The sequence below is a fragment of the Anoplophora glabripennis genome, unplaced genomic scaffold (assembly GCF_000390285.2).
Source record: "Anoplophora glabripennis isolate ALB-LARVAE unplaced genomic scaffold, Agla_2.0 scaffold1567, whole genome shotgun sequence".
NCBI classification, from domain to species: domain Eukaryota; kingdom Metazoa; phylum Arthropoda; class Insecta; order Coleoptera; family Cerambycidae; genus Anoplophora; species Anoplophora glabripennis.
Window position 1 is genome coordinate 28,274 of NW_019417644.1, and position 12,190 is coordinate 40,463.

A 12,190-nucleotide genomic window follows, 5' to 3' on the forward strand; every position below is an offset into this window, starting at 1 on the left:
ACGCTTATGGTAGGATTGATATTATCGGACACGGTATAGGGCGGATAGAGCGCCACCTGTCTTCTTCGTGCGGATCGATTAACAGTAATCATTATGCAATCGAGAGTTTGTACGGCACCACCGACGGTACCGGTAGGATCAGTAAAGTGTCGGTTCAGTGGTTATTGGCGAACAAGTGGCTTCCCCTTTGGATCGCCAATACCGAAACGGGACGGGACTATCGGATAATAGATTTCTTGATTGCGCAAGGGTTAGAGAGAAGCGACGACGAAGAAGAAGACGACTTCAGTTTGAGGGAAAGTAATGGGGAGAAACAACCCCCTCAAAATTAATGCTAATTAGGGATTTTGATTTTCGTTTCGTGCACAAACTTCTCGTCAATTGCTTGCGTTATACAGGGGGTTTTTAAAGTGCGGTGCCAAACTGAAATTTGGTACAGGTGTTTTAAGCAAATAAAAACCCATAGTAAAAAAATCCAAAGTAATAGAGATGCATAGAGAAAAATGCATTTTTTTTAATAGTAAATATAAATTTGCGATTGTCATAATCTTGTAGAGGAATATTTTTTCCTCACACACAGTAGCAGCGAAATTTGAAAGCAATTCATGGCATTTTTTATTCTTTAATTATGTACAGGGTGGACCAAATTAAATAGTAGGGGTTTCTCCTATTTCTCCAAAAAAATAGTTTACATGTCACGACCTCGACATTGGAAAAGTTGAGAGGCGGGTTTATTACTTGTGTGAATATAACGTATTCATGATACATTATTTGAAAGGAATCTTCACGTAGATTTCAGAAAGAGAAAAATATGTAAGGTGTTCCATTAAGAAATATATGTTTGCGTAATAATTAAAAAAAAAACAAAAGTTATGGAATATTTACAAAAATTTATTATATTCCTGAACAAAAAACTTGTAGCACATAGAAATGAACTAAAATTGAAAATAATCTAACTTTGAAGCAAGATATCAAGATGTCGATTTCTCCATTTAACTTTTCTCAAAAATCAAGTCTGTGACATGTAAGCTACCCTTTTTTCTTTTCAGGAAGTAGGGGAATCCCCAAAGTGTCGATCTTGTCTTGGTCCACCTTGTAACTAAAATAAATCATTACCAGTTTTCTCAATTTAAATTATTGATAATGAACAAAGTACATTTTCTGTGCTTTATAAATGTTCTTTCAAAAAAAATAATAAACAGGGTGGGCCATTAGTGTAAGAAAGTAAAATAACTCCCTTATTACTTATATGTAATACAGAAAAAAAGTTTATATAAAAGTTGTACAGAATCAAGAAACCTAAACTACAAAATTAATTTGAAACATACAGGGCGTTGAGTAAAAACGGGACACGTCAAAGATTACATTTTTTAAATGGAACGCCCTGTATATTTTTAAACATGGATTTCTGAGAAAATTCTATATATGGCAATATAAACAGTTTATCATTTTAGTGTGGGGTTGCCAAGTTATGTAGAAAATTCTTTGAATTTTGGAAAAAACGTGACGGAGAAGTATTTATTTTTAGCTACTAACACTTGGAACAAAATAATTAGACAGGGTTATAGGCAAATGTTAGACAAAGTCTCCTATCTAATATCGATATTTTATACAGGGTATTTTTATAATACGATCATATTTAGAGAGTTTAAACTTGATATTCTCAAATTTTTCAAATGGAACACCCTGTATTTTATTGTTCTATTTTACTCACATATCGGTCCACTTCAACTTTTATTAAGCATGCTCCATATCTAAAATTCTTAGTTTTTAAGATATAGCGACATTTCTGAAAAAAACCTTAATTTTTATTATTTTATAGAACACCACAAATAAATATTAACTAATAAAATTAACTCAAAATGGAATAATAAATTATGAACTGACAAGTTGACCCAGTTGACAGTTTTTTCCAAAGCCATTTCGTGCGACCGAAAATAATAAAAATTTAATTTTTCCAGAAATTTTGCTATAACTTAAAAACTAACAACTTTAGGTGTAGAACATACTTCATAAAAGTTGAAGTGGACTGATATGTGAATAAAATAGAACAATAAAATACGGGTGTTCTATTTGAAAAATTTTAGAAAATCAAGTTTGAACTTTCTAAAAATGATATTATAATAAAAAATGGCCTGTATAAAATATCGATATTAGCTAATATAGGAGCCTTTGCCTAACATTTGTCTATAACTCTGTCAAATATTTTTGCTCCAAGTGTTAGTTAGTTGAAAGTTAATACAACTGCTTCGAGGTCATGTTTTTTCCAAAATCCCAAGAATTTTCTACATAACTTGGCAACCCCGCACTAAAATGTTAAACTGTTTATATTTATTTATTTATATATAGAATTTTCTCAGATATCCATATGTTTAAAAATATACAGGGTGTTCCATTTAAAGAATTTAATATTTGATGTGTCTCATAACAGAACCTCATTGTCCTTTGCATCTCCGTGACTGCTTGGGAGAATTTAACTTACTTAATTTTTTTGTTTCCAGAATTTTTTTTTTATTCTCCAACTAATTTGGACACGAAAGAGAAAAATAAAAGTTACATAGATAGATGAGGCTGGCTAAGTTTGACAGTATTGCAATGCAAGGCTTGATGACTTTTTTTTAATTTAGTAGATTAATCTAAAAACTTTGGAGTCAAATGTGTTTTTGGGAGTGCATCCTTTTTACCCTTTTATATATTTTTATAAAATATTTTTTTAGAAATTAAATTTCCTACCGTTTTTCAGTTTGACACCATATTTCATGAACACCCTGCGTATTAATAACATTGCTTAATAGTCCAAAACAATATGTTAATTTTTTTCAAACCGCGATTTGTGAATTTTGATGAGTAAAAACATTTGAAAATTATTACAAGATTAAAAAAAATCTTAATTTAAATACATGGTGTTCCAGAAATAAGTGCAAATAATTTATGGGTTGATTCTACTCATCAAAATAATTGTACAAGTCCCTGTGACATTTTCGTAAGGGCTTTATTATCTATCTTAAATTTGTTTGTTTTTTTAATTAATATTTTGCATTAATTTTTTCTCATTTAAGCGATTTTTTTTCAAATTTGGTAATAAACTGCAACTGAAAAAAAAAAATTATTAAAATTTTGAAGCCCTAAGAAATAAATAGCCCTTAGAGTATTATCACTTTATTTTATGTAGTTTTTCTAAAAATTAAACAACTTGTTAAGGGATTATATCACTTTGGAGCCTGAAATAAAAAAGGCTTTTTAAGAATTTTTTTTGAGCATTCTTTTATAATAATCATGAACAACCGATACACCAATCGATTAAGCAACTCTTCAGGATTAAGAAAAAAATTTTTTATTAAAAATTTCTTGCAAAATGGCGAGCAGTAGAAGTCCCCTGGATCACCATCTGGAAGCATAAAAAATTTTAGTGAAGTACACACAATCATAATTTTAGGATTTTTTTTCGTAAATTGGCGATACATTGAACAAAAAATTCGAATGTTCGACAAAGAAATCGACTTTGTTTATAAAAAAAAATCCTGTTGATCAATTATAAAAATCGTGTGTACTTCACTAAATAATCACACGATGAAGTTCCAGTTCAATTTTCAAGTCGATCGGATGAAAACTTCGAATTCTGCTGCTCGCCGATTTGAAAAGCATGGTTTCGGGAAAAACACATTTGAAGTTTGAGAACACTGTGTCTTTTGGAAATCACAATAATATGGCGCATAAAAATTTTTTTACCTTCACTCTGCTATCCCGGCACCATATATGTAATTGCCTTTCCATGGCCGTATTTTGCTCTTCCTGCTCTTTTCATGATCATGAAATCAATGAAACGATACCCAAAAGACTCATTTACTTCTCTTTCACACTTATCATCATCAAGTTTGGGTTTCTTTGCCAACGCGCTGATGAACTCCGGGTCGCATTCAAATGAATGACGGTTAGGCGGACGCCTATTTCCAGTTTTACTTCACTTACGGGCTGTACTTTGATTTTTACTGCCTTTACGGCCTGCATACAACTTATCACTCATTTACCACTGCAAACAAATCAACAAAATCAAATAATAACAGAAACACAATAATAGCACAACTCAAATTACAGCGTACAGCTGATTGACGACTCACATGCTCTAACCATTGTAAAAATCCTGTATTCAGTATACACGGCTGGAGAATCCACATGGTCCATCTGCCTTTACATGAGAGCAACAAAGTAAAGAAATGCGTGCGATAAACAAAGATGGCTATATTGAAGACGTTTCATAATCTGAAGTCACCGCCTGTTTTGGGTTAGAAGTGGAAGTGACTATTCATTCAGATTATGAAACGTCTTCAATGTCCTTGTCTATCGCACAGATTTCTTTACTTTGTCGCTGTCATGTAAAGGCAGATGGACCATGTGGAATTTCCAACCCTGTATAATAACGTTTTTTTTTGCTTGTGATGACATCTACAGGCTGTTTTTTGCTTCTCACTACAGAGATCTCGGAAACGGTAAGAGGTACGAAGTAGCTTAAATGGGGGCAAAGTTGCGTAATCAGGGGACCAACATTATACCTCTAAAAAATCAAGGCTAACAAGATTAGTTTTTGAAATATTTGAAAAAATCCAAAATTTTGGAAATCCGTTTTTGTTTCATTTCAGCTTTGTTTGAGGTGATATTGAAAAAAGAAGAACACTTTCTCATGGCCACTTTTTGCTCTCTATCGAATGGCATAATCAATTTTTATATGTAACGTTTCGTCTCTCCAGGACCATCATCAACAATTTTTTTTTAAATACGACCCTAGAAATTTTATTACATTTTTTGCAAACCTTCATGATCCCCAATAATGTACTGCTTCAGCCCGAACCAGATTCAGACGTTTTGTCTCGAAAATTCATCTTCAGTGTATTCGTTCCAAATTTATCTAAATTTTTTATTTAGATTTATTTGTTTATCGAATTATTGTACACTGCAAGTGTCGTTAGACCCTATGAAATCCATCTAGTTATTTAAACTATTACCAACACACGTTACAATAACACATTTATTATTTTTAACTATTATCATCACTTGGTCAATAAGTTGTTGCGTCAAAATTAAAACATTATTACAATTTTAATATTATTATGACAAACTAATTCTTAAAAATGCATATGAACAACCAAAATGCCAACTGAATATTATTCTTTAAAAAATTTCAGTAAATGTTCAAAAACACTCCTTTTGGCAAAGGTTGAAAATGAATATCAACGTAATATTATCGGAATTTATTATACCTGTGTAGTCCAAGCATTCTGTCACGGATTAATGTTAAATTTGCAGAAATTATTACCTGGACAAAAAAAATATGACCGTATAGAAAATTAAATTTTAAATTGAGTTTCTTGTTCTTTAAACTCGATCCAATATGGCGAACATGGTTAAAAAAAATCGCAAAGTTGAAAAAAACGGTTTTTCTAAAATAACTAAAAAAATATAGCACGGATTGAAAAATTTTAAATGAGAAAGTTGTAGGTTTTAAAAAGATCTATCGACAGATTTTTTGAAAGTATCGATTGCTTTGTTACTTTTCGAGATATATCGAAAAAACCGTTAAAAATCTTCTCTTTTCTCTTCTTCTATAACTCGTTTACATTTACGTGCCCATATTTGCTATTTACTGCAAGCATAGCCCGCGGCAAGCCAAAAAAGTACATTTTTGAAAAATTTAAAAATATTAATTATTTTTCGAGATATATCGATTTTTTGAAAAAAAGGCGCTCTCGAAAATTGGCTAGATCTTCTCAGCGGATAGCCCTACAGTAACGATTTTCGGTTTATTTTCTTCGTAAAGAGTTATATTATCATGCTGTTAAAAAATGTTGACGATTTTATTAATTTTAAGGATCAAAAAATGACTGAAAAAGTTGCACTTTTTTTGGTTATGTTTTTTTCAAATAACTATTTCAATTTTTATTATTTTTTTGTACTTAATCTGGGGTAGCTAAACACGAATATTATAGCATTTTCGCCTTAGAAGCAAAATAGACCCGTAAATGTTTAGTTTTCTTTCTTTAAAAGTCATTTTCATAAAATAAAAATTGAAATAGTAATTTGAAAAAAACATACCCAAAAAAGTGCAACTTATTCAAAGTCATTTTTTGATCCTTAAAATTAATAAAATCGTCAACATTTTTTAACAGCATGATAATATAACTCTTTACGAAGAAAATAAACCGAAAATCGTTACTGTAGGGCTATCCGCTGAGAAGATCTAGCCAATTTTCGAGAGCGCCTTTTTTTCAAAAAATCGATATATCTCGAAAAATAATTAATATTTTTAAATTTTTCAAAAATGTACTTTTTTGGCTTGCCGCGGGCTATGCTTGCAGTAAATAGCAAATATGGGCACGTAAATGTAAACGAGTTATAGAAGAAGAGAAAAGAGAAGATTTTTAACGGTTTTTTCGATATATCTCGAAAAGTAACAAAGCAATCGATACTTTCAAAAAATCAGTCGATAGATCTTTTTAAAACCTACAACTTTCTCATTTAAAATTTTTCAATCCGTGCTATATTTTTTTAATTATTTTAGAAAAACCGTTTTTTTCAACTTTGCGATTTTTTTTAACCATGTTCGCCATATTGGATCGAGTTTAAAGAACAAGAAACTCAATTTAAAATTTAATTTTCTATACGGTCATATTTTTTTTGTCCAGGTAATAATTTCTGTAAGCATTTCTCTATAATGTTTGGACTAGTAACTGCAACTGTGAAAGAGCATGTCAGATGTATTTGTATGAAAATCCTGAAAAAAATAGATCGGAATTTGTTTGACTTTTGAGCACTCGAGAAGCCTAGAAATAACTATGGACACGGGAATAAAACTCTAATATTTTTTATTTTAATGCGTGGTGGTAATAGTTTAAATAACTAGATGGATTTCACAAGGTCTAATGACACTTATAGTGTATGATAATTCAACAAACAAAAAATTTAGATAAATTTGGAACTGAAGATGAATTTTTCGAGACAAAACGTCTGAATCTGGTTTGGGTTGAGGCAGTACAGTATTGGGGGTAATGAAGGCTTGCAAAAAATGTAATAAAATTTCTAGAGTCGTATTTAAAAAAATGAAGATGATAATGGTCCTGGAGAGACGAAACATTACATATAAAAATTGATTATGCCATTCGATAGAGGGCAAATATTGGCCATGAGAGTGTTCTTCTTTTTTCAATATCAATTTTGGAGGCATAATGTTGGTCCCCTGATTACGCAACTTTGCCCCCATTTAAGCTAGTTTGTATCTCTTACCGTTTTCGAGATGCCCGTAGTGAGAAGCGAATTTGTAACAGCCTGTATGGTTCACTTTTGAAGTATTTTCTCAATGAACGGCAAGTTATAGGCATTTTTACGTGCACGAAATTAAAAAATGCTGTATCGATGATAGAAGCAAAATTAATTTCGCTTAATTAATTAATTAATCAATTAATTTTACGGAGTTTTCATGTAAAAAAGGAATGTTTTAGCGTATTTTAAGCCAATAAAAAAAACTTTCAAAGTGATATAACCCCTTACTGAAGATCATTAAACAGTTCTTAGAGGTTACCACGTTGAAAATCGGTAACCTTAACGATTTCCAAGAAAAACATGTTTTAGGTTGCGGGAAAATATTTTGCGACCATGTTTCCGTTCAAGTTTTGGGTATACTGTTGTTTATAAAATTCACAATATTCACTCATTGTTGCAATTTAAGATGATGTGGCCAGATTTTAAGACTTGTAAAAATAAAATTTTCTTTTATATTCAAATCCGCTCCATTCATACTACCAAAATAGGTATCTTTTGACCATTTTAAGGCATTTTTTAACATTAAATGGTATCAACTTGGAAGTCTTTAACGTTAAGCCAATCGATATAAATTTTCATTTAGTTTTCAAAAAAGTGTCACGAAAACTCGAACCATTATTTCTACGAATAGAGTCACCCCTTAAATGTTTTGTAGTTGTTTGCAAAAGACCCTCCTGTGTTTTACATCAAATTACACTTTTATAGTAATATTTTCTTGCAGTATTATTTTTTAGCAACAGTTGTTGGTAAAGTACCGTTTTTTGGACTATCACTGCATTAAAGTAGTAATTATATACGAATAGTGCAAGCATTGAAAATAGTCTAAAAACTTGCCCTAAATTCTGCTAATGGGATCTTAAAGATGGATGCCGCCGTTACGTAGGTACTTACTCGGTATATTATTTCTATATTATTTGTACGTTTAGAGATCTGAGTATATTTTTGGATTATACTTTTTTGATTTACGAAAAATCGGTTGTGATATGTATATTATTTATCTTGAAATTTTTGTGATTATAGTAGTTATACTCTTTTTGCAGCGACAAATTGCTATATGTTTAGAAATGATCTATGTTTTATTTTCTGTAGGAGAATTTTTTTAGAACTCAGAGTTTATTTCCGAAGTAGATTATTGCTTTAAATGTGTATTATATGAGTTTAGGTTAGATCTGTTGGAAAATATCATGTAAGAGTAAAATTAGTTATTTTAAGTATTAACTGTACATTTTTATCAAATAAATAGTTATATGATGTTAAAATATTACTTTTTTTATTGATAGATAAAAATAAATTATTTTCTAATAATAAACCTTTATACAGGGTGTTTCTCAAATATAGTGCTTAACTGAAGTAGACAATATTAAATTTAAGTTTTAAGCAAATTTCCTACACACCAAAAGAGATGAGTCCAAAACTGTTAGCGAAAAAGTTGCAGGGTGATAGATGTCCAAAAAATACATTTTTTAAATACATAGCTTCGAAATGATTGATTATTAACTGCAATTATCTTACAGGGAAAAGTTTTGTCCTCAATTACAGTTAGGCTTGCCAGATCTCCGGGTTTGACCCGGAGTTTTCGGTTTTTGATGGTACATCTTCGGGCTCCGGGTTAACATGTCATTTCTCCGGGTTTTGTTTGTTGCGGCGGGAAAATCGTGATATTTTCGACATTTTTTGTTTTTTTTTTCAGACATCAACTATACAACGCCCTACCTCCGAAATTCATTTTCCCAGGTCACAAAGAATAAAGAATATATTTTTGTCTTCTTCGAAAACAATTTGACTCCCACATTTTCTAAGACCTTTTTTTTTAGGACATCAATTTCACCGGGTCAGTCATGAAATAGATAACCAATTACAGTGGCAGATCCGCAGAGCGCATTTGGTGTTTTTTATCTTACGAAAATTGCCCATGAATTTTGGATAAAATAATTTTTGTGAAAGATTATTTTAAAAGGAAAAAAAAAACTTATTAGGTTTGTTCGCAGAATACAATTTCCAACCGATTATCAATTTTTCACTGCACACGTGCGGCGTCAAACTGATTTCCAACCGATTTCAAAGAACCCCGCCATAATCTAATGGAAAATGGCTTTCAGCGATACTGTTTGTATTGACTGTTGCTAGGCGGTTGCTAGGAAAACTGTACGATTTTTTTACCAAGCTGTGCGATTTTTTTACCGTACGTAATATGAATCTTGCATCGATCTCAGACCGTGTGTTTTTAAGTATTTACAGTAGTGGTCGTAGGTAAAGTATAGTATGTAATACGTGGTGTAATGCAATTACGCACTCATAGAACTACACACTCGCCGCTACGCGGCGTCGTGCGCAACTTTTCCATTCGTGCGTAAAATGCTTTTTACAACACTTATTACGTACTTCTCATGTCATATACTTTGATATTCTGATCACGAAAAGGATGGTACATCATGTCACCACTAGGTAGCGCATGGCTAACCACATAAGAGTTGCAACTCAAAAAATATAAAGGTAAGATCCAATGCTGTTGGGATTATTATTTAACTCAGATGACAAAAATGTTTTGGAAAAATCTTGATTCTCATTTATAAAAAAATTCGATAATCTGATTAAACTTTAAAAAATATTTTTAATGAAGCAGTGTACCTAGCAGTTTATTAAATATTTTCGGACCCATTTTCATTCAATACTTTTTGCTTAAAATAACATTCCTATCTTCTGTTCCAATTTGGCACCATATTTAGAAATACCCTGTACAAAAGCCGATCTTTAGGCAAGTTTTGGCAATAAAGACGGTGATTTTTTAAATTATTTAAAAAAAAGGAGTCTGAAAGTACTACATTTATTCAAATACTTTGAAAAATGTTTGACGTAAAATAATAAAAGCTGGGCTGGTGATTTAACTAAGTAAGTAAAAATTTATTGAGGTTTAAATACATTTACATCAAACAGTGATGGAGATACTGAGAGATATCGTCACTAAAACACCAGAATATTTATGCCACCGAGTTCTTTGAAAATTTGATTAGTCTATTAAATTCCTAATTATATTTTAAAAAATATTTCTTCCAATTAATTAAAATAATTAGTAAAAAAATAGCCTAAAATAAACTTACCGCAAAGTTGAATAAATTGAAAATAATTTTGAAATTGGTTGATTTGTTTGCATCGGTTTCTAAAAAAACTAAAAAGTTTTTTAGCCAGAAACCTCAATAAAAAAGGATAAAAAAAACAGGTTATTTTAAAGTAGGACTCGGAGGTTTTGTGACTAGACAATCAATATTTTGACAATTATTATTTGACACTGATAGTATTTCATTGGTATTTAATTTGACCGTAACTTTCATTTTCCCCAAAAATGGATAACAAACAAAAAGCCTGTGTAGTTATTTTTTTCAAATTTAGAATTTCGGAAATGTTCTGGTGCACAAAATAATAGTTTGAAAAACAATAAATAAGATATTATCCCAATAAAAATTATGGTACTTTAATTTCTATGGAAGTAGGAATTAAAAGCTGTATGTCTTTACACTAAAGAAACATGCGGTCTATGTTTACAGGTACTATACTACTAATTTCCTATTGGCATAGGTCCAGTACTAATAATATTTGAGGTCAAATGAGTTTATTATAATAAAAGAACAATCTGTTTACTATTATTTTGAATCTGGACTATTTTGCACATTGCACCAATAACGGAATTGTTCTGGATTTGATGTCAACCATAGTCATTTATTTCTTATTGTATATGTCAAATAACAATAACTCTTTAAACGTAAATAAATGAGGATTTGGATCATTAAGCTTTTGGCAATTTAATTTAATGATTTAAATTTTCTCTTAAACAAGGAGACGTGAAATTTTAAATTATACTGCAGGTGTCCCAAATTATAAATTTACCTGTATAAATATGTAAAAACCAAATACTGTTCAAATTTTTCATTACATAGATCTAAGAATGTCTATATTTGGAAAGTATATGACTTCCTCATAATTGCACATTTTGATACGATTTCGTAAGGAGCCAATTTTTTAAGTTTAAAGTTAACGTAATAGGTAGTAGGTATATTTTAATTTGTCATTTGTTTTATTTTGTACTCATTTAATATTGTTTTCTAAATTAATATAGACAAATAGAGGTAATCTGCACATTTATAAAGAGTTTAAACCTTTTTTGCACATTTTATCTCGAAGTAAAAAAATTGCAGTAGGAATCAGATTTAGATTAGGTTTCGAATATAATATTGTATACAGGGTGTCACAGAAATAACTGCCAATATTTTAGCCATCAAAAGTAGGTACATAAGTTGAAATGCTTAGTTGGGTTAATAATCAACAAAGGCATAAGAAATTGGAGTTAATTACTGTTAGTATTTATTTAAGACAGAGAATCACTCCATAAAATATTCGCATTAGGTATTTCTTTATTCTATAGGCTGCAAGTTATTTTAATGAAGTACCTATACAAAATACCAGACAAAAATGTATAAGTTTTTGAAAAAATTTATTAAATAAAAGTTGCTGCTTTTGATGAGTGGTAGATTAATACATGGTTTAAATTTTGACACTTACTTCAGAGACACCTAGAAAAAAACTGGCACCTAAAAACGTCAAACCCAACTCGCAATCAGATTGATACTTTTTAAGAAATTTTTATTTCCAAATATGCATGTTTCTAGGGTCTATTTAATAAAAAAATATTTGAACCTCATTTGTTTTTTACTTATGTTAACAGATCTTTCAAGTACATCGCTGTTTGGTAACAAAATTAAGTAACATAAAATTAGATAATAAAAGTAAAGTTCTTGGCAGCAGTGTGCTATTTATTAATGAATGGAAGTTGTTTATTTACCCAACTCTCACAACAGTGCTATTTACAGCACCAGTAGCATCAACA